A 21,923-nucleotide genomic window follows, 5' to 3' on the forward strand; every position below is an offset into this window, starting at 1 on the left:
CACAGGAGAGGATTAGATACACGGCTCAGCAGACAGTATCATACAGGGTAGAATTAGATACACAGCTCAGCAGACAGTATCACACCGGATAGGATTAGATACACAGCTCAGCAGACAGTATCACACTGGATAGGATTAGATACACAGCTCAGCAGACAGTATCACACCGAATAGGATTAGATACACAGCTCAGCAGACAGTAACACACCGAATAGGATTAGATACACAGCTCAGCAGACAGTATCACACAGGAGAAGATTAGATACACGGCTCAGCAGACAGTATCACACAGGAGAGGATTAGATACACGGCTCAGCAGACAGTATCACACAGGAGAGGATTAGATACACAGCTCAGCAGACAGTATCACACAGGAGAGGATTAGATACACAGCTCAGCAGACAGTATCACACAGTATAAGATTAGATACACTGCTCAGCAGACAGTATCACACAGGAGAGGATTAGATACACAGCTCAGCAGACAGTATCGCACAGGAGAGGATTAGATACACAGCTCAGCAGACGGTATCTCACAGGAGAGGATTAGATACACGGCTCCACAGACAGAATCACACAGGAGAGGATTAGATACACAGCTCAGCAGATGGTATCACACAGGAAAGGATTAGATACATAGCTCAGCAGATGGTATCACACAGGAAAGGATTAGATACACGTCTCAGCAGACAGTATCACACAGGATAGGATTAGATGCACAGCTCAGCAGACAGTATCACACAGGAGAGGATTAGATACACAGCTCAGCTTACAGTATCACATAGGACAGGATTAGATACACAGCTCAGCAGACAGTATCACACAGGAGTGGATTAGATACACGGCTCAGCAGACAGTATCACGAAAGATAGGATTAGATACACAGTTCATCAGACAGTATCACACAGGAGACGATTAGATACACAGCTCAGCAGACAGTATCACACATTACATGATTAGATACACAGCTCAGCAGACAGTATCACACAGGATGGGATTAGATACACGGCTCAGCAGACAGTATCACACAGGAGAGGATTAGATACACAGCTCAGCAGACAGTAACGCACAGGAGAGGATTAGATACACAGCTCAGCACACAGTATCACACAGGAGAGGATTAGATACACGGCTCAGCAGACAGTATCACACAGGAGAGGATTAGATACACAGCTCAGCAGACAGTATCACACAGGATAGGATTAGATACACTGCTCTGCAGATAGTATCACACAGGATAGGATTAGATACACGGCTTAGCAGACAGTATCACACAGGAGAGGATTAGATACACGGCTCAGCAGACAGTATCACACAGGATAGGATTAGACACACAGCTCAGCAGACAGTATCACACAGGAGAGGATTAGATACACAGCTCAGCAGACAGTATCACACAGTAGGGGATTAGATACACAGCTCAGCAGACAGTACCACACAGTATAAGATTAGATACACTGCTAAGCAGACAGTATCACACAGGAGAGGATTAGATACACAGCTCAGCAGACAGTATCACACAGGAGGGGATTAGATACACAGCTCAGCAGACAGTATCACACAGTATAAGATTAGATACACTGCTCAGCAGACTATCACACAGCATAGGATTAGATACACGGCTTAGCAGACAGTATCACACAGGAGAGGATTAGATACACGGCTCAGCAGACAGTATCACACAGGATAGGATTAGACACACAGCTCAGCAGACAGTATCACACAGGAGGGGATTAGATACACAGCTCAGGAGACAGTATCACACAGTATAAGATTAGATACACTGCTCAGCAGACAGTATCACACAGGAGAGGATTAGATACACAGCTCAGCAGACAGTATCGCACAGGAAAGGATTAGACACACTGCTCAGCAGATGGTATCGCACAGGAGAGGATTAGATACACGGCTCAGCAGACAGTATCATACAGGGTAGGATTAGATGCACAGCTCAGCAGACAGTATCACACCGGATAGGATTAAATACACAGCTCAGCAGACAGTATCACACTGGATAGGATTAGATACACAGATCAGCAGACAGTATCACACCGAATAGGATTAGATACACAGCTCAGCAGACAGTATCACACCGAATAGGATTAGATACACAGCTCAGCGGACAGTATCACACAGGAGAAGATTAGATACACGGCTCAGCAGACAGTATCACACAGGAGAGGATTAGATACACAGTTCAGCAGACAGTATCACACAGGAGAGGATTAGATACACGGCTCAGCAGACAGTATGACACAGGAGAGGATTAGATGCACGGCTCAGCAGACAGTATCATACAGGGTAGGATTAGATACACAGCTCAGCAGACAGTATCACACAGGAGTGGATTAGATACACGGCTCAGCAGATAGTATCACACCGGATAGGATTAGATACACAGCTCAGCAGACAGTATCACACAGGAGAAGATTAGATACACAGCTCAGCAGACAGTATCACACAGGAGAGGATTAGATACACAGCTCAGCAGACAGTATCACACCGGATAGGATTAGATACACAGCTCAGCAGACAGTATCACACCGAATAGGATTAGATACACAGCTCAGCAGACAGTATCACACCGAATAGGATTAGATACACAGCTCAGCAGACAGTATCACACAGGAGAAGATTAGATACACAGCTCAGCAGACAGTATCACACAGGAGAAGATTAGATACACAGCTCAGCAGACAGTATCACACAGGAGAGGATTAGATACACGGCTCAGCACACAGTATCACACAGGAGAGGATTAGAAACACTGCTCAGCAGACAGTATCACACAGGAGAGGATTAGATACAATGCTCAGTAGACAGTATCACACAGGAGAGGATTAGATACACGGCTCAGCAGACAGTATCACACAGGAGAGGATTAGATACACGGCTCAGCAGATGGTATCACACAGGAGAGGATTAGAGATACAGCTCAGCAGACAGTATCACACAGAAGAGGATTAGATACACGGCTCAGCAGACAGTATGACACAGGAGAGGATTAGATACACGGCTCAGCAGACAGTATCACACAGGAGAGGATTAGATACATAGCTCAGCAGACAGTATCACACAGGAGAGGATTAGATACACGGCTCAGCAGACAGTATGACACAGGAGAGGATTAGATACACGGCTCAGCAGACAGTATCATACAGGGTAGGATTAGATACACAACTCAGCAGACATTATCACACAGGAGAGGATTAGATACACGGCTCAGCAGATAGTATCACACAGGATAGGATTAGATACACAGCTCAGCAGACAGTATCACACAGGACAGGATTAGATACACAGCTCAGCAGACATTATCACACAGGAGAGGATTAGATACACAGCTCAGCAGACATTATCACACAGGAGGGGATTAGATACATACACAGCTCAGCAGACAGTATCACACAGGACAGGATTAGATACATAGCTCAGCAGACGGTATCACACAGGAGAGGATTAGATACACGGCTCAGCAGACAGTATCACACAGGAGGGGATTAGATACACAGCTCAGCAGACAGTACCACACAGTATAAGATTAGATACACTGCTCAGCAGACAGTATCACACAGGAGAGGATTAGATACACAGCTCAGCAGACAGTATCAAACAGGAGGGGATTAGATACACAGCTCAGAAGACAGTATCACACAGTATAAGATTAGATACACTGCTCAGCAGATTATCACAGCATAGGATTAGATACACGGCTCAGCAGACAGTATCACACAGCAGAGGATTAGATACACAGCTCAGCAGACAGTATCACACAGGAGAGGATTAGATACACAGCTCAGCAGACAGTATCACACAGTATAAGATTAGATACACTGCTCAGCAGACAGTATCACACAGGAGAGGATTAGATACACAGCTCAGCAGACAGTATCGCACAGGAGAGGATTAGATACACAGCTCAGCAGACGGTATCGCACAGGAGAGGATTAGATACACGGCTCCACAGACAGTATCACACAGGAGAGGATTAGATACACAGCTCAGCAGATGGTATCACACAGGAAAGGATTAGATACATAGTTCAGCAGATGGTATCACACAGGAAAGGATTAGATACACGTCTCAGCAGACAGTATCACACAGGATAGGATTAGATGCACAGCTCAGCAGACAGTATCACACAGGAGAGGATTAGATACACAGCTCAGCTTACAGTATCACATAGGACAGGATTAGATACACAGTTCATCAGACAGTATCACACAGGAGTGGATTAGATACACGGCTCAGCAGACAGTATCACAAAAGATAGGATTAGATACACAGTTCATCAGACAGTATCACACAGGAGACGATTAGATACACAGCTCAGCAGACAGTATCACACATTACATGATTAGATACACAGCTCAGCAGACAGTATCACACAGGATGGGATTAGATACACGGCTCAGCAGACAGTATCACACAGGAGAGGATTAGATACACAGCTCAGCAGATGGTATCATACAGGATAGGATTAGATACACAGCTCAGCAGACAGTATCACATAGGAGAGGATTAGATACACAGCTCAGCAGACAGTATCACACAGGAGAGGATTAGATACACAGCTCAGCACACAGTATCACACAGGAGAGGATTAGATACACGGCTCAGCAGACAGTATCACACAGGAGAGGATTAGATACACAGCTCAGCAGACAGTATCACACAGGATAGGATTAGATACACTGCTCTGCAGATAGTATCACACAGGATAGGATTAGATACACGGCTTAGCAGACAGTATCACACAGGAGAGGATTAGATACACAGCTCAGCAGACAGTATCACACAGGATAGGATTAGATACACAGCTCAGCAGACAGTATCACACCGGATAGGATTAGATACACAGCTCAGCAGACAGTATCACACCGGATAGGATTAGATACACAGCTCAGCAGACAGTATCACACCGGATAGGATTAGATACACAGCTCAGCAGACAGTATCACACCGGATAGGATTAGATACACAGCTCAGTAGACAGTATCACACCGGATAGGATTAGATACACAGCTCAGCAGACAGTATCACACCGAATAGGATTAGATACACAGCTCAGCAGACAGTATCACACCGAATAGGATTAGATACACAGCTCAGCAGACAGTATCACACAGGAGAAGATTAGATACACAGCTCAGCAGACAGTATCACACAGGAGAGGATTAGTTACAAGGCTCAGCAGATGGTATCACACAGGAGAGGATTAGATACACGGCTCAGCAGAGAGTATCACACAGGAGAGGATTAGATACACGGCTCAGCAGATGGTATCACACAGGAGAGGATTAGAGATACAGCTCAGCAGACAGTATCACACAGGAGAGGATTAGATACACGGCTCAGCAGACAGTATGACACAGGAGAGGATTAGATACACGGCTCAGCAGACAGTATCACACAGGAGAGGATTAGATACACAGCTCAGCAGACAGTATCACACAGGAGAGGATTAGATACACGGCTCAGCAGACAGTATCACACAGGAGAGGATTAGATACACGGCTCAGCAGACAGTATGACACAGGAGAGGATTAGATACACGGCTCAGCAGACAGTATCATACAGGGTAAAATTAGATACACAGCTCAGCAGACAGTATCACACCGGATAGGATTAGATACACAGCTCAGCAGACAGTATCACACTGGATAGGATTAGATACACAGCTCAGCAGACAGTATCACACCGAATAGGATTAGATACACAGCTCAGCAGACAGTATCACACCGAATAGGATTAGATACACAGCTCAGCAGACAGTATCACACAGGAGAAGATTAGATACACGGCTCAGCAGACAGTATCACACAGGAGAGGATTAGATACACAGCTCAGCAGACAGTATCACACAGGAGAGGATTAGATACACGGCTCAGCAGACAGTATGACACAGGAGAGGATTAGATACACGGCTCAGCAGACAGTATCATACAGGGTAGGATTAGATACACAGCTCAGCAGACAGTATCACACAGGAGTGGATTAGATACACGGCTCAGCAGATAGTATCACACCGGATAGGATTAGATACACAGCTCAGCAGACAGTATCACACCGGATAGGATTAGATACACAGCTCAGCAGACAGTATCACACCGAATAGGATTAGATACACAGCTCAGCAGACAGTATCACACCGAATAGGATTAGATACACAGCTCAGCAGACAGTATCACACAGGAGAAGATTAGATACACAGCTCAGCAGACAGTATCACACAGGAGAAGATTAGATACACAGCTTAGCAGACAGTATCACACAGGAGAGGATTAGATACACGGCTCAGCACACAGTATCACACAGGAGAGGATTAGAAACACTGCTCAGCAGACAGTATCACACAGGAGAGGATTAGATACAATGCTCAGTAGACCGTATCACACAGGAGAGGATTAGATACACGGCTCAGCAGACAGTATCACACAGGAGAGGATTAGATACACGGCTCAGCAGATGGTATCACACAGGAGAGGATTAGAGATACAGCTCAGCAGACAGTATGACACAGGAGAGGATTAGATACACGGCTCAGCAGACAGTATGACACAGGAGAGGATTAGATACACGGCTCAGCAGACAGTATGACACAGGAGAGGATTAGATACACGGCTCAGCAGACAGTATGACACAGGAGAGGATTAGATACACGGCTCAGCAGACAGTATGACACAGGAGAGGATTAGATACACGGCTCAGCAGACAGTATCATACAGGGTAGAATTAGATACACAGCTCAGCAGACAGTATCACACCGGATAGGATTAGATACACAGCTCAGCAGACAGTATCACACTGGATAGGATTAGATACACAGCTCAGCAGACAGTATCACACCGAATAGGATTAGATACACAGCTCAAAAGACAGTATCACACCGAATAGGATTAGATACACAGCTCAGCAGACAGTATCACACAGGAGAAGATTAGATACACGGCTCAGCAGACAGTATCACACAGGAGAGGATTAGATACACTGCTCAGCACACAGTATCACACAGGATAGGATTAGATACACAGCTCAGCAGACAGTATCACACAGGAGAGGATTAGATACACGGCTCAGCAGACAGTATCACACAGGAGAGGATTAGATACACTGCTCAGCACACAGTATCACACAGGATAGGATTAGATACATAGCTCAGCAGACGGTATCACACAGGAGAGGATTAGATGCACAGCTCAGCAGACAGTATCACACAGGAGAGGATTAGATACACAGCTCAGCAGACAGTATCACACAGGAGAGGATTAGATACACGGCTCAGCAGACAGTATCACACAGGAGAGGATTAGATACACTGCTCAGCACACAGTATCACACAGGATAGGATTAGATACATAGCTCAGCAGACGGTATCACACAGGAGAGGATTAGATACACAGCTCAGCAGACAGTATCACACAGGAGAGGATTAGATACACTGCTCAGCACACAGTATCACACAGGATAGGATTAGATACATAGCTCAGCAGACGGTATCACACAGGAGAGGATTAGATGCACAGCTCAGCAGACAGTATCACACAGGACAGGATTAGATACATAGCTCAGCAGACGGTATCACACAGGAGAGGATTAGATACACGGCTCAGCAGACAGTATCACACAGGAGGGGATTAGATACACAGCTCAGCAGACAGTACCACACAGTATAAGATTAGATACACTGCTCAGCAGACAGTATCACACAGGAGAGGATTAGATACACAGCTCAGCAGACAGTATCAAACAGGAGGGGATTAGATACACAGCTCAGAAGACAGTATCACACAGTATAAGATTAGATACACTGCTCAGCAGATTATCACAGCATAGGATTAGATACACGGCTCAGCAGACAGTATCACACAGGAGAGGATTAGATACACAGCTCAGCAGACAGTATCACACAGGAGAGGATTAGATACACAGCTCAGCAGACAGTATCACACAGTATAAGATTAGATACACTGCTCAGCAGACAGTATCACACAGGAGAGGATTAGATACACAGCTCAGCAGACAGTATCGCACAGGAGAGGATTAGATACACAGCTCAGCAGACGGTATCTCACAGGAGAGGATTAGATACACGGCTCCACAGACAGAATCACACAGGAGAGGATTAGATACACAGCTCAGCAGATGGTATCACACAGGAAAGGATTAGATACATAGCTCAGCAGATGGTATCACACAGGAAAGGATTAGATACATAGCTCCACAGACAGTATCACACAGGATAGGATTAGATGCACAGCTCAGCAGACAGTATCACACAGGAGAGGATTAGATACACAGCTCAGCTTACAGTATCACATAGGACAGGATTAGATACACAGCTCAGCAGACAGTATCACACAGGAGTGGATTAGATACACAGCTCAGCTTACAGTATCACATAGGACAGGATTAGATACACAGCTCAGCAGACAGTATCACACAGGAGTGGATTAGATACACGGCTCAGCAGACAGTATCACACAGGAGTGGATTAGATACACAGCTCAGCAGATGGTATCACACAGGAAAGGATTAGATACATAGCTCAGCAGATGGTATCACACAGGAAAGGATTAGATACATAGCTCAGCAGACAGTATCACACAGGATAGGATTAGATGCACAGCTCAGCAGACAGTATCACACAGGAGAGGATTAGATACACAGCTCAGCTTACAGTATCACATAGGACAGGATTAGATACACAGCTCAGCAGACAGTATCACACAGGAGAGGATTAGATACACAGCTCAGCTTACAGTATCACATAGGACAGGATTAGATACACAGCTCAGCAGACAGTATCACACAGGAGTGGATTAGATACACGGCTCAGCAGACAGTATCACGAAAGATAGGATTATATACACAGTTCATCAGACAGTATCACACAGGAGACGATTAGATACACAGCTCAGCAGACAGTATCACATAGGGTAGGATTAGATGCACAGCTCAGCAGACAGTATCACACATTACATGATTAGATACACAGCTCAGCAGACAGTATCACACAGGATGGGATTAGATACACGGCTCAGCAGACAGTATCACACAGGAGAGGATTAGATACACAGCTCAGCAGACAGTAACGCACAGGAGAGGATTAGATACACAGCTCAGCACACAGTATCACACAGGAGAGGATTAGATACACGGCACAGCAGACAGTATCACACAGGAGAGGATTAGATACACAGCTCAGCAGACAGTATCACACAGGATAGGATTAGATACACTGCTCTGCAGATAGTATCACACAGGATAGGATTAGATACACGGCTTAGCAGACAGTATCACACAGGAGAGGATTAGATACACGGCTCAGCAGACAGTATCACACAGGATAGGATTAGACACACAGCTCAGCAGACAGTATCACACAGGAGAGGATTAGATACATAGCTCAGCAGACGGTATCACACAGGACAGGTTTAGATATACAGCTCAGCAGACAGTATCACACAGTAGGGGATTAGATACACAGCTCAGCAGACAGTACCACACAGTATAAGATTAGATACACTGCTAAGCAGACAGTATCACACAGGAGAGGATTAGATACACAGCTCAGCAGACAGTATCACACAGGAGGGGATTAGATACACAGCTCAGCAGACAGTATCACACAGTATAAGATTAGATACACTGCTCAGCAGACTATCACACAGCATAGGATTAGATACACGGCTTAGCAGACAGTATCACACAGGAGAGGATTAGATACACGGCTCAGCAGACAGTATCACACAGGATAGGATTAGACACACAGCTCAGCAGACAGTATCACACAGAAGGGGATTAGATACACAGCTCAGGAGACAGTATCACACAGTATAAGATTAGATACACTGCTCAGCAGACAGTATCACACAGGAGAGGATTAGATACACAGCTCAGCAGACAGTATCGCACAGGAAAGGATTAGACACACTGCTCAGCAGACAGTATCGCACAGGAGAGGATTAGATACACGGCTCAGCAGACAGTATCATACAGGGTAGGATTAGATACACAGCTCAGCAGACAGTATCACACCGGATAGGATTAAATACACAGCTCAGCAGATAGTATCACACTGGATAGGATTAGATACACAGATCAGCAGACAGTATCACACCGAATAGGATTAGATACACAGCTCAGCAGACAGTATCACACCGAATAGGATTAGATACACAGCTCAGCGGACAGTATCACACAGGAGAAGATTAGATACACGGCTCAGCAGACAGTATCACACAGGAGAGGATTAGATACACAGTTCAGCAGACAGTATCACACAGGAGAGGATTAGATACACGGCTCAGCAGACAGTATGACACAGGAGAGGATTAGATGCACGGCTCAGCAGACAGTATCATACAGGGTAGGATTAGATACACAGCTCAGCAGACAGTATCACACAGGAGTGGATTAGATACACGGCTCAGCAGATAGTATCACACCGGATAGGATTAGATACACAGCTCAGCAGACAGTATCACACAGGAGAAGATTAGATACACAGCTCAGCAGACAGTATCACACAGGAGAGGATTAGATACACAGCTCAGCAGACAGTATCACACCGGATAGGATTAGATACACAGCTCAGCAGACAGTATCACACCGAATAGGATTATATACACAGCTCAACAGACAGTATCACACCGAATAGGATTAGATACACAGCTCAGCAGACAGTATCACACAGGAGAAGATTAGATACACAGCTCAGCAGACAGTATCACACAGGAGAGGATTAGATACACGGCTCAGCACACAGTATCACACAGGAGAGGATTAGAAACACTGCTCAGCAGACAGTATCACACAGGAGAGGATTAGATACAATGCTCAGTAGACAGTATCACACAGGAGAGGATTAGATACACGGCTCAGCAGACAGTATCACACAGGAGAGGATTAGATACGCGGCTCAGCAGATGGTATCACACAGGAGAGGATTAGAGATACAGCTCAGCAGACAGTATCACACAGAAGAGGATTAGATACATGTCTCAGCAGACAGTATCGCACAGGAGAGGATTAGATACACAGCTCAGCAGCCGGTATCACACAGGAGTGGATTAGATACACAGCTCAGCAGACAGTATCACACAGGAGAAGATTAGATACACAGCTCAGCAGACAGTATCACACAGGAGAAGATTAGATACACAGCTCAGCAGACAGTATCACACAGGAGAAGATTAGATACACTGCTCAGCAGACAGTATCACACAGGAGAGGATTAGATACACAGCTCAGCAGGCAGTATCACACCGGATAGGATTAGATACACAGCTCAGCAGACAGTATCACACAGGATAGGATTAGATACACAGCTCAGCAGACAGTATCACACAGGATAGGATTAGATACACAGCTCAGCAGACAGTATCACACAGGATAGGATTAGATACACAGCTCAGCAGACAGTATCACACCGGATAGGATTAGATACACAGCTCAGCAGACAGTATCACACAGGGTAGGATTAGATACACAGCTCAGCAGACAGTATCACACCGGATAGGATTAGATACACAGCTCAGCAGACAGTATCACACCGGATAGGATTAGATACACAGCTCAGCAGACAGTATCACACCGGATAGGATTAGATACACAGCTCAGCAGACAGTATCACACAGGATAGGATTAGATACACAGCTCAGCAGACAGTATCACACAGGATAGGATTAGATACATGGCTCAGCAGACAGTATCGCACAGGAGAGGATTAGATACACAGCTCAGCAGCCGGTATCACACAGGAGTGGATTAGATACACTGCTCAGCAGACAGTATCACACAGGAGAAGATTAGATACACAGCTCAGCAGACAGTATCACACAGGAGAAGATTAGATACACAGCTCAGCAGACAGTATCACACAGGAGAAGATTAGATACACAGCTCAGCAGACAGTATCACACAGGAGAAGATTAGATACACTGCTCAGCAGACAGTATCACACAGGAGAGGATTAGATACACAGCTCAGCAGACAGTATCACACCGGATAGGATTAGATACACAGCTCAGCAGACAGTATCACACAGGATAGGATTAGATACACAGCTCAGCAGACAGTATCACACCGGATAGGATTAGATACACAGCTCAGCAGACAGTATCACACAGGATAGGATTAGATACACAGCTCAGCAGACAGTATCACACAGGATAGGATTAGATACACAGCTCAGCAGACAGTATCACACCGGATAGGATTAGATACACAGCTCAGCAGACAGTATCACACAGGGTAGGATTAGATACACAGCTCAGCAGACAGTATCACACCGGATAGGATTAGATACACAGCTCAGCAGACAGTATCACACCGGATAGGATTAGATACACAGCTCAGCAGACAGTATCACACCGGATAGGATTAGATACACAGCTCAGCAGACAGTATCACACCGGATAGGATTAGATACACAGCTCAGCAGACAGTATCACACCGAATAGGATTAGATACACAGCTCAGCAGACAGTATCACACCGAATAGGATTAGATACACAGCTCAGCAGACAGTATCACACAGGAGAGGATTAGATACACGGCTCAGCAGACAGTATCACACAGGAGAGGATTAGATACACGGCTCAGCAGATGGTATCACACAGGAGAGGATTAGAGATACAGCTCAGCAGACAGTATCACACAGGAGAGGATTAGATACACGGCTCAGCAGACAGTATGACACAGGAGAGGATTAGATACACGGGTCAGCAGACAGTATCACACAGGAGAGGATTAGATACACAGCTCAGCAGACAGTATCACACAGGAGAGGATTAGATACACGGCTCAGCAGACAGTATGACACAGGAGAGGATTAGATACACGGCTCAGCAGACAGTATCATACAGGGTAGGATTAGATACACAGCTCAGCAGACTGTATCACACCGGATAGGATTAGATACACAGCTCAGCAGACAGTATCACACTGGATAGGATTAGATACACAGCTCAGCAGACAGTATCACACCGAATAGGATTAGATACACAGCTCAGCAGACAGTATCACACCGAATAGGATTAGATACACAGCTCAGCAGACAGTATCACACCGAATAGGATTAGATACACAGCTCAGCAGACAGTATCACACCGAATAGGATTAGATACACAGCTCAGCAGACAGTATCACACAGGAGAAGATTAGATACACGGCTCAGCAGACAGTATCACACAGGAGAGGATTAGATACACAGCTCAGCAGACAGTATCACACAGGAGAGGATTAGATACACGGCTCAGCAGACAGTATGACACAGGAGAGGATTAGATACACGGCTCAGCAGATAGTATCATACAGGGTAGGATTAGATACACAGCTCAGCAGACAGTATCACACAGGAGTGGATTAGATACACGGCTCAGCAGATAGTATCACACCGGATAGGATTAGATACACAGCTCAGCAGACAGTATCACACCGGATAGGATTAGATACACAGCTCAGCAGACAGTATCACACCGAATAGGATTAGATACACAGCTCAGCAGACAGTATCACACCGAATAGGATTAGATACACAGCTCAGCAGACAGAATCACACAGGAGAAGATTAGATACACAGCTCAGCAGACAGTATCACACAGGAGAAGATTAGATACACAGCTCAGCAGACAGTATCACACAGGAGAGGATTAGATACACGGCTCAGCACACAGTATCACACAGGAGAGGATTAGAAACACTGCTCAGCAGACAGTATCACACAGGAGAGGATTAGATACAATGCTCAGTAGACAGTATCACACAGGAGAGGATTAGATACACGGCTCAGCAGACAGTATCACACAGGAGAGGATTAGATACACGGCTCAGCAGACAGTATCACACAAGAGAGGATTAGATACACGGCTCAGCAGATGGTATCACACAGGAGAGGATTAGAGATACAGCTCAGCAGACAGTATGACACAGGAGAGGATTAGATACACGGCTCAGCAGACAGTATCACACAGGAGAGGATTAGATACATAGCTCAGCAGACAGTATCACACAGCATAGGATTAGATACACAGCTCAGCAGACAGTATGACACAGGAGAGGATTAGATACACGGCTCAGCAGACAGTATCATACAGGGTAGGATTAGATACACAACTCAGCAGACAGTATCACACAGGAGAGGATTAGATACACGGCTCAGCAGATAGTATCACACAGGATAGGATTAGATACACAGCTCAGCAGACAGTATCACACAGGACAGGATTAGATACACAGCTCAGCAGACATTATCACACAGGAGAGGATTAGATACACAGCTCAGCAGACATTATCACACAGGAGGGGATTAGATACATACACAGCTCAGCAGACAGTATCACACAGGACAGGATTAGATACATAGCTCAGCAGACGGTATCACACAGGAGAGGATTAGATACACGGCTCAGCAGACAGTATCACACAGGAGAGGATTAGATACACAGCTCAGCAGACAGTATCAAACAGGAGGGGATTAGATACACAGCTCAGAAGACAGTATCACACAGTATAAGATTAGATACACTGCTCAGCAGATTATCACAGCATAGGATTAGATACACGGCTCAGCAGACAGTATCACACAGGAGAGGATTAGATACACAGCTCAGCAGACAGTATCACACAGGAGAGGATTAGATACACAGCTCAGCAGACAGTATCACACATTATAAGATTAGATACACTGGTCAGCAGACAGTATCACACAGGAGAGGATTAGATACACAGCTCAGCAGACAGTATCGCAGAGGAGAGGATTAGATACACAGCTCAGCAGACGGTATCACACAGGAAAGGATTAGATACATAGCTCAGCAGATGGTATCACACAGGAAAGGATTAGATACACGGCTCCACAGACAGTATCACACAGGAGAGGATTAGATACACAGCTCAGCAGATGGTATCACACAGGAAAGGATTAGATACACGTCTCAGCAGACAGTATCACACAGGATAGGATTAGATGCACAGCTCAGCAGACAGTATCACACAGGAGAGGATTAGATACACAGCTCAGCTTACAGTATCACATAGGACAGGATTAGATACACAGTTCATCAGACAGTATCACACAGGAGACGATTAGATACACAGCTCAGCAGACAGTATCACACATTACATGATTAGATACACAGCTCAGCAGACAGTATCACACAGGATGGGATTAGATACACGGCTCAGCAGACAGTATCACACAGGAGAGGATTAGATACACAGCTCAGCAGACAGTAACGCACAGGAGAGGATTAGATACACAGCTCAGCACACAGTATCACACAGGAGAGGATTAGATACACAGCTCAGCAGACAGTATCACACAGGAGAGGATTAGATACACAGCTCAGCAGACAGTATCACACAGGATAGGATTAGATACACTGCTCTGCAGATAGTATCACACAGGATAGGATTAGATACACGGCTTAGCAGACAGTATCACACAGGAGAGGATTAGATACACGGCTCAGCAGACAGTATCATACAGGGTAGGATTAGATACACAACTCAGCAGACAGTATCACACAGGAGAGGATTAGATACACGGCTCAGCAGATAGTATCACACAGGATAGGATTAGATACACAGCTCAGCAGACAGTATCACACAGGACAGGATTAGATACACAGCTCAGCAGACATTATCACACAGGAGAGGATTAGATACACAGCTCAGCAGACATTATCACACAGGAGGGGATTAGATACATACACAGCTCAGCAGACAGTATCACACAGGACAGGATTAGATACATAGCTCAGCAGACAGTATCACACAGCATAGGATTAGATACACAGCTCAGCAGACAGTATGACACAGGAGAGGATTAGATACACGGCTCAGCAGACAGTATCATACAGGGTAGGATTAGATACACAACTCAGCAGACAGTATCACACAGGAGAGGATTAGATACACGGCTCAGCAGATAGTATCACACAGGATAGGATTAGATACACAGCTCAGCAGACAGTATCACACAGGACAGGATTAGATACACAGCTCAGCAGACATTATCACACAGGAGAGGATTAGATACACAGCTCAGCAGACATTATCACACAGGAGGGGATTAGATACATACACAGCTCAGCAGACAGTATCACACAGGACAGGATTAGATACATAGCTCAGCAGACGGTATCACACAGGAGAGGATTAGATACACGGCTCAGCAGACAGTATCACACAGGAGAGGATTAGATACACAGCTCAGCAGACAGTATCAAACAGGAGGGGATTAGATACACAGCTCAGAAGACAGTATCACACAGTATAAGATTAGATACACTGCTCAGCAGATTATCACAGCATAGGATTAGATACACGGCTCAGCAGACAGTATCACACAGGAGAGGATTAGATACACAGCTCAGCAGACAGTATCACACAGGAGAGGATTAGATACACAGCTCAGCAGACAGTATCACACATTATAAGATTAGATACACTGGTCAGCAGACAGTATCACACAGGAGAGGATTAGATACACAGCTCAGCAGACAGTATCGCAGAGGAGAGGATTAGATACACAGCTCAGCAGACGGTATCACACAGGAAAGGATTAGATACATAGCTCAGCAGATGGTATCACACAGGAAAGGATTAGATACACGGTTCCACAGACAGTATCACACAGGAGAGGATTAGATACACAGCTCAGCAGACAGTATCAAACAGGAGGGGATTAGATACACAGCTCAGAAGACAGTATCACACAGTATAAGATTAGATACACTGCTCAGCAGATTATCACAGCATAGGATTAGATACACGGCTCAGCAGACAGTATCACACAGGAGAGGATTAGATACACAGCTCAGCAGACAGTATCACACAGGAGAGGATTAGATACACAGCTCAGCAGACAGTATCACACATTATAAGATTAGATACACTGGTCAGCAGACAGTATCACACAGGAGAGGATTAGATACACAGCTCAGCAGACAGTATCGCAGAGGAGAGGATTAGATACACAGCTCAGCAGACGGTATCACACAGGAAAGGATTAGATACATAGCTCAGCAGATGGTATCACACAGGAAAGGATTAGATACACGGCTCCACAGACAGTATCACACAGGAGAGGATTAGATACACAGCTCAGCAGATGGTATCACACAGGAAAGGATTAGATACACGTCTCAGCAGACAGTATCACACAGGATAGGATTAGATGCACAGCTCAGCAGACAGTATCACACAGGAGAGGATTAGATACACAGCTCAGCTTACAGTATCACATAGGACAGGATTAGATACACAGTTCATCAGACAGTATCACACAGGAGACGATTAGATACACAGCTCAGCAGACAGTATCACACATTACATGATTAGATACACAGCTCAGCAGACAGTATCACACAGGATGGGATTAGATACACGGCTCAGCAGACAGTATCACACAGGAGAGGATTAGATACACAGCTCAGCAGACAGTAACGCACAGGAGAGGATTAGATACACAGCTCAGCACACAGTATCACACAGGAGAGGATTAGATACACGGCTCAGCAGACAGTATCACACAGGAGAGGATTAGATACACAGCTCAGCAGACAGTATCACACAGGATAGGATTAGATACACTGCTCTGCAGATAGTATCACACAGGATAGGATTAGATACACGGCTTAGCAGACAGTATCACACAGGAGAGGATTAGATACACGGCTCAGCAGACAGTATCATACAGGGTAGGATTAGATACACAACTCAGCAGACAGTATCACACAGGAGAGGATTAGATACACGGCTCAGCAGATAGTATCACACAGGATAGGATTAGATACACAGCTCAGCAGACAGTATCACACAGGACAGGATTAGATACACAGCTCAGCAGACATTATCACACAGGAGAGGATTAGATACACAGCTCAGCAGACATTATCACACAGGAGGGGATTAGATACATACACAGCTCAGCAGACAGTATCACACAGGACAGGATTAGATACATAGCTCAGCAGACAGTATCACACAGCATAGGATTAGATACACAGCTCAGCAGACAGTATGACACAGGAGAGGATTAGATACACGGCTCAGCAGACAGTATCATACAGGGTAGGATTAGATACACAACTCAGCAGACAGTATCACACAGGAGAGGATTAGATACACGGCTCAGCAGATAGTATCACACAGGATAGGATTAGATACACAGCTCAGCAGACAGTATCACACAGGACAGGATTAGATACACAGCTCAGCAGACATTATCACACAGGAGAGGATTAGATACACAGCTCAGCAGACATTATCACACAGGAGGGGATTAGATACATACACAGCTCAGCAGACAGTATCACACAGGACAGGATTAGATACATAGCTCAGCAGACGGTATCACACAGGAGAGGATTAGATACACGGCTCAGCAGACAGTATCACACAGGAGAGGATTAGATACACAGCTCAGCAGACAGTATCAAACAGGAGGGGATTAGATACACAGCTCAGAAGACAGTATCACACAGTATAAGATTAGATACACTGCTCAGCAGATTATCACAGCATAGGATTAGATACACGGCTCAGCAGACAGTATCACACAGGAGAGGATTAGATACACAGCTCAGCAGACAGTATCACACAGGAGAGGATTAGATACACAGCTCAGCAGACAGTATCACACATTATAAGATTAGATACACTGGTCAGCAGACAGTATCACACAGGAGAGGATTAGATACACAGCTCAGCAGACGGTATCACACAGGAAAGGATTAGATACATAGCTCAGCAGATGGTATCACACAGGAAAGGATTAGATACACGGTTCCACAGACAGTATCACACAGGAGAGGATTAGATACACAGCTCAGCAGATGGTATCACACAGGAAAGGATTAGATACACGTCTCAGCAGACAGTATCACACAGGATAGGATTAGATGCACAGCTCAGCAGACAGTATCACACAGGAGAGGATTAGATACACAGCTCAGCTTACAGTATCACATAGGACAGGATTAGATACACAGTTCATCAGACAGTATCACACAGGAGACGATTAGATACACAGCTCAGCAGACAGTATCACACATTACATGATTAGATACACAGCTCAGCAGACAGTATCACACAGGATGGGATTAGATACACGGCTCAGCAGACAGTATCACACAGGAGAGGATTAGATACACGGCTCAGCAGACAGTATGACACAGGAGAGGATTAGATACACGGCTCAGCAGACAGTATCATACAGGGTAGGATTAGATACACAGCTCAGCAGACAGTATCACACGGGAGTGGATTAGATACACGGCTCAGCAGATAGTATCACACCGGATAGGATTAGATACACAGCTCAGCAGACAGTATCACACCGGATAGGATTAGATACACAGCTCAGCAGACAGTATCACACCGAATAGGATTAGATACACAGCTCAGCAGACAGTATCACACCGAATAGGATTAGATACACAGCTCAGCAGACAGAATCACACAGGAGAAGATTAGATACACAGCTCAGCAGACAGTATCACACAGGAGAAGATTAGATACACAGCTCAGCAGACAGTATCACACAGGAGAGGATTAGATACACGGCTCAGCACACAGTATCACACAGGAGAGGATTAGAAACACTGCTCAGCAGACAGTATCACACAGGAGAGGATTAGATACAATGCTCAGTAGACAGTATCACACAGGAGAGGATTAGATACACGGCTCAGCAGACAGTATCACACAGGAGAGGATTAGATACACGGCTCAGCAGACAGTATCACACAGGAGAGGATTAGATACACGGCTCAGCAGATGGTATCACACAGGAGAGGATTAGAGATACAGCTAAGCAGACAGTATGACACAGGAGAGGATTAGATACACAGCTCAGCAGACAGTATGACACAGGAGAGGATTAGATACACGGCTCAGCAGACAGTATGACACAGGAGAGGATTAGATACACGGCTCAGCAGACAGTATCACACAGGAGAGGATTAGATACATAGCTCAGCAGACAGTATCACACAGCATAGGATTAGATACACAGCTCAGCAGACAGTATGACACAGGAGAGGATTAGATACACGGCTCAGCAGACAGTATCATACAGGGTAGGATTAGATACACAACTCAGCAGACAGTATCACACAGGAGAGGATTAGATACACGGCTCAGCAGATAGTATCACACAGGATAGGATTAGATACACAGCTCAGCAGACAGTATCACACAGGACAGGATTAGATACACAGCTCAGCAGACATTATCACACAGGAGAGGATTAGATACACAGCTCAGCAGACATTATCACACAGGAGGGGATTAGATACATACACAGCTCAGCAGACAGTATCACACAGGACAGGATTAGATACATAGCTCAGCAGACGGTATCACACAGGAGAGGATTAGATACACGGCTCAGCAGACAGTATCACACAGGAGAGGATTAGATACACAGCTCAGCAGACAGTATCAAACAGGAGGGGATTAGATACACAGCTCAGAAGACAGTATCACACAGTATAAGATTAGATACACTGCTCAGCAGATTATCACAGCATAGGATTAGATACACGGCTCAGCAGACAGTATCACACAGGAGAGGATTAGATACACAGCTCAGCAGACAGTATCACACAGGAGAGGATTAGATACACAGCTCAGCAGACAGTATCACACATTATAAGATTAGATACACTGGTCAGCAGACAGTATCACACAGGAGAGGATTAGATACACAGCTCAGCAGACAGTATCGCAGAGGAGAGGATTAGATACACAGCTCAGCAGACGGTATCACACAGGAAAGGATTAGATACATAGCTCAGCAGATGGTATCACACAGGAAAGGATTAGATACACGGCTCCACAGACAGTATCACACAGGAGAGGATTAGATACACAGCTCAGCAGATGGTATCACACAGGAAAGGATTAGATACACGTCTCAGCAGACAGTATCACACAGGATAGGATTAGATGCACAGCTCAGCAGACAGTATCACACAGGAGAGGATTAGATACATAGCTCAGCTTACAGTATCACATAGGACAGGATTAGATACACAGTTCATCAGACAGTATCACACAGGAGACGATTAGATACACAGCTCAGCAGACAGTATCACACATTACATGATTAGATACACAGCTCAGCAGACAGTATCACACAGGATGGGATTAGATACACGGCTCAGCAGACAGTATCACACAGGAGAGGATTAGATACACAGCTCAGCAGACAGTAACGCACAGGAGAGGATTAGATACACAGCTCAGCACACAGTATCACACAGGAGAGGATTAGATACACGGCTCAGCAGACAGTATCACACAGGAGAGGATTAGATACACAGCTCAGCAGACAGTATCACACAGGATAGGATTAGATACACTGCTCTGCAGATAGTATCACACAGGATAGGATTAGATACACGGCTTAGCAGACAGTATCACACAGGAGAGGATTAGATACACGGCTCAGCAGACAGTATCACACAGGATAGGATTAGACACACAGCTCAGCAGACAGTATCACACAGGAGAGGATTAGATACATAGCTCAGCAGACGGTATCACACAGGACAGGTTTAGATATACAGCTCAGCTGACAGTATCACACAGTAGGGGATTAGATACACAGCTCAGCAGACAGTACCACACAGTATAAGATTAGATACACTGCTCAGCAGACAGTATCACACAGGAGAGGATTAGATACACAGCTCAGCAGACAGTATCACACAGGAGGGGATTAGATACACAGCTCAACAGACAGTATCACACAGTATAAGATTAGATACACTGCTCAGCAGACTATCACACAGCATAGGATTAGATACACGGCTCAGCAGACAGTATCACACAGGAGAGGATTAGATACACAGCTCAGCAGACAGTATCACACAGGAGGGGATTAGATACACAGCTCAAGAGACA

The sequence above is a fragment of the Phyllobates terribilis genome, unplaced genomic scaffold (assembly GCF_046119375.1).
Source record: "Phyllobates terribilis strain yellow unplaced genomic scaffold, ASM4611937v1 Scaffold_157__1_contigs__length_4398786, whole genome shotgun sequence".
In the NCBI taxonomy this organism is placed as follows: Eukaryota; Metazoa; Chordata; class Amphibia; order Anura; family Dendrobatidae; genus Phyllobates; species Phyllobates terribilis.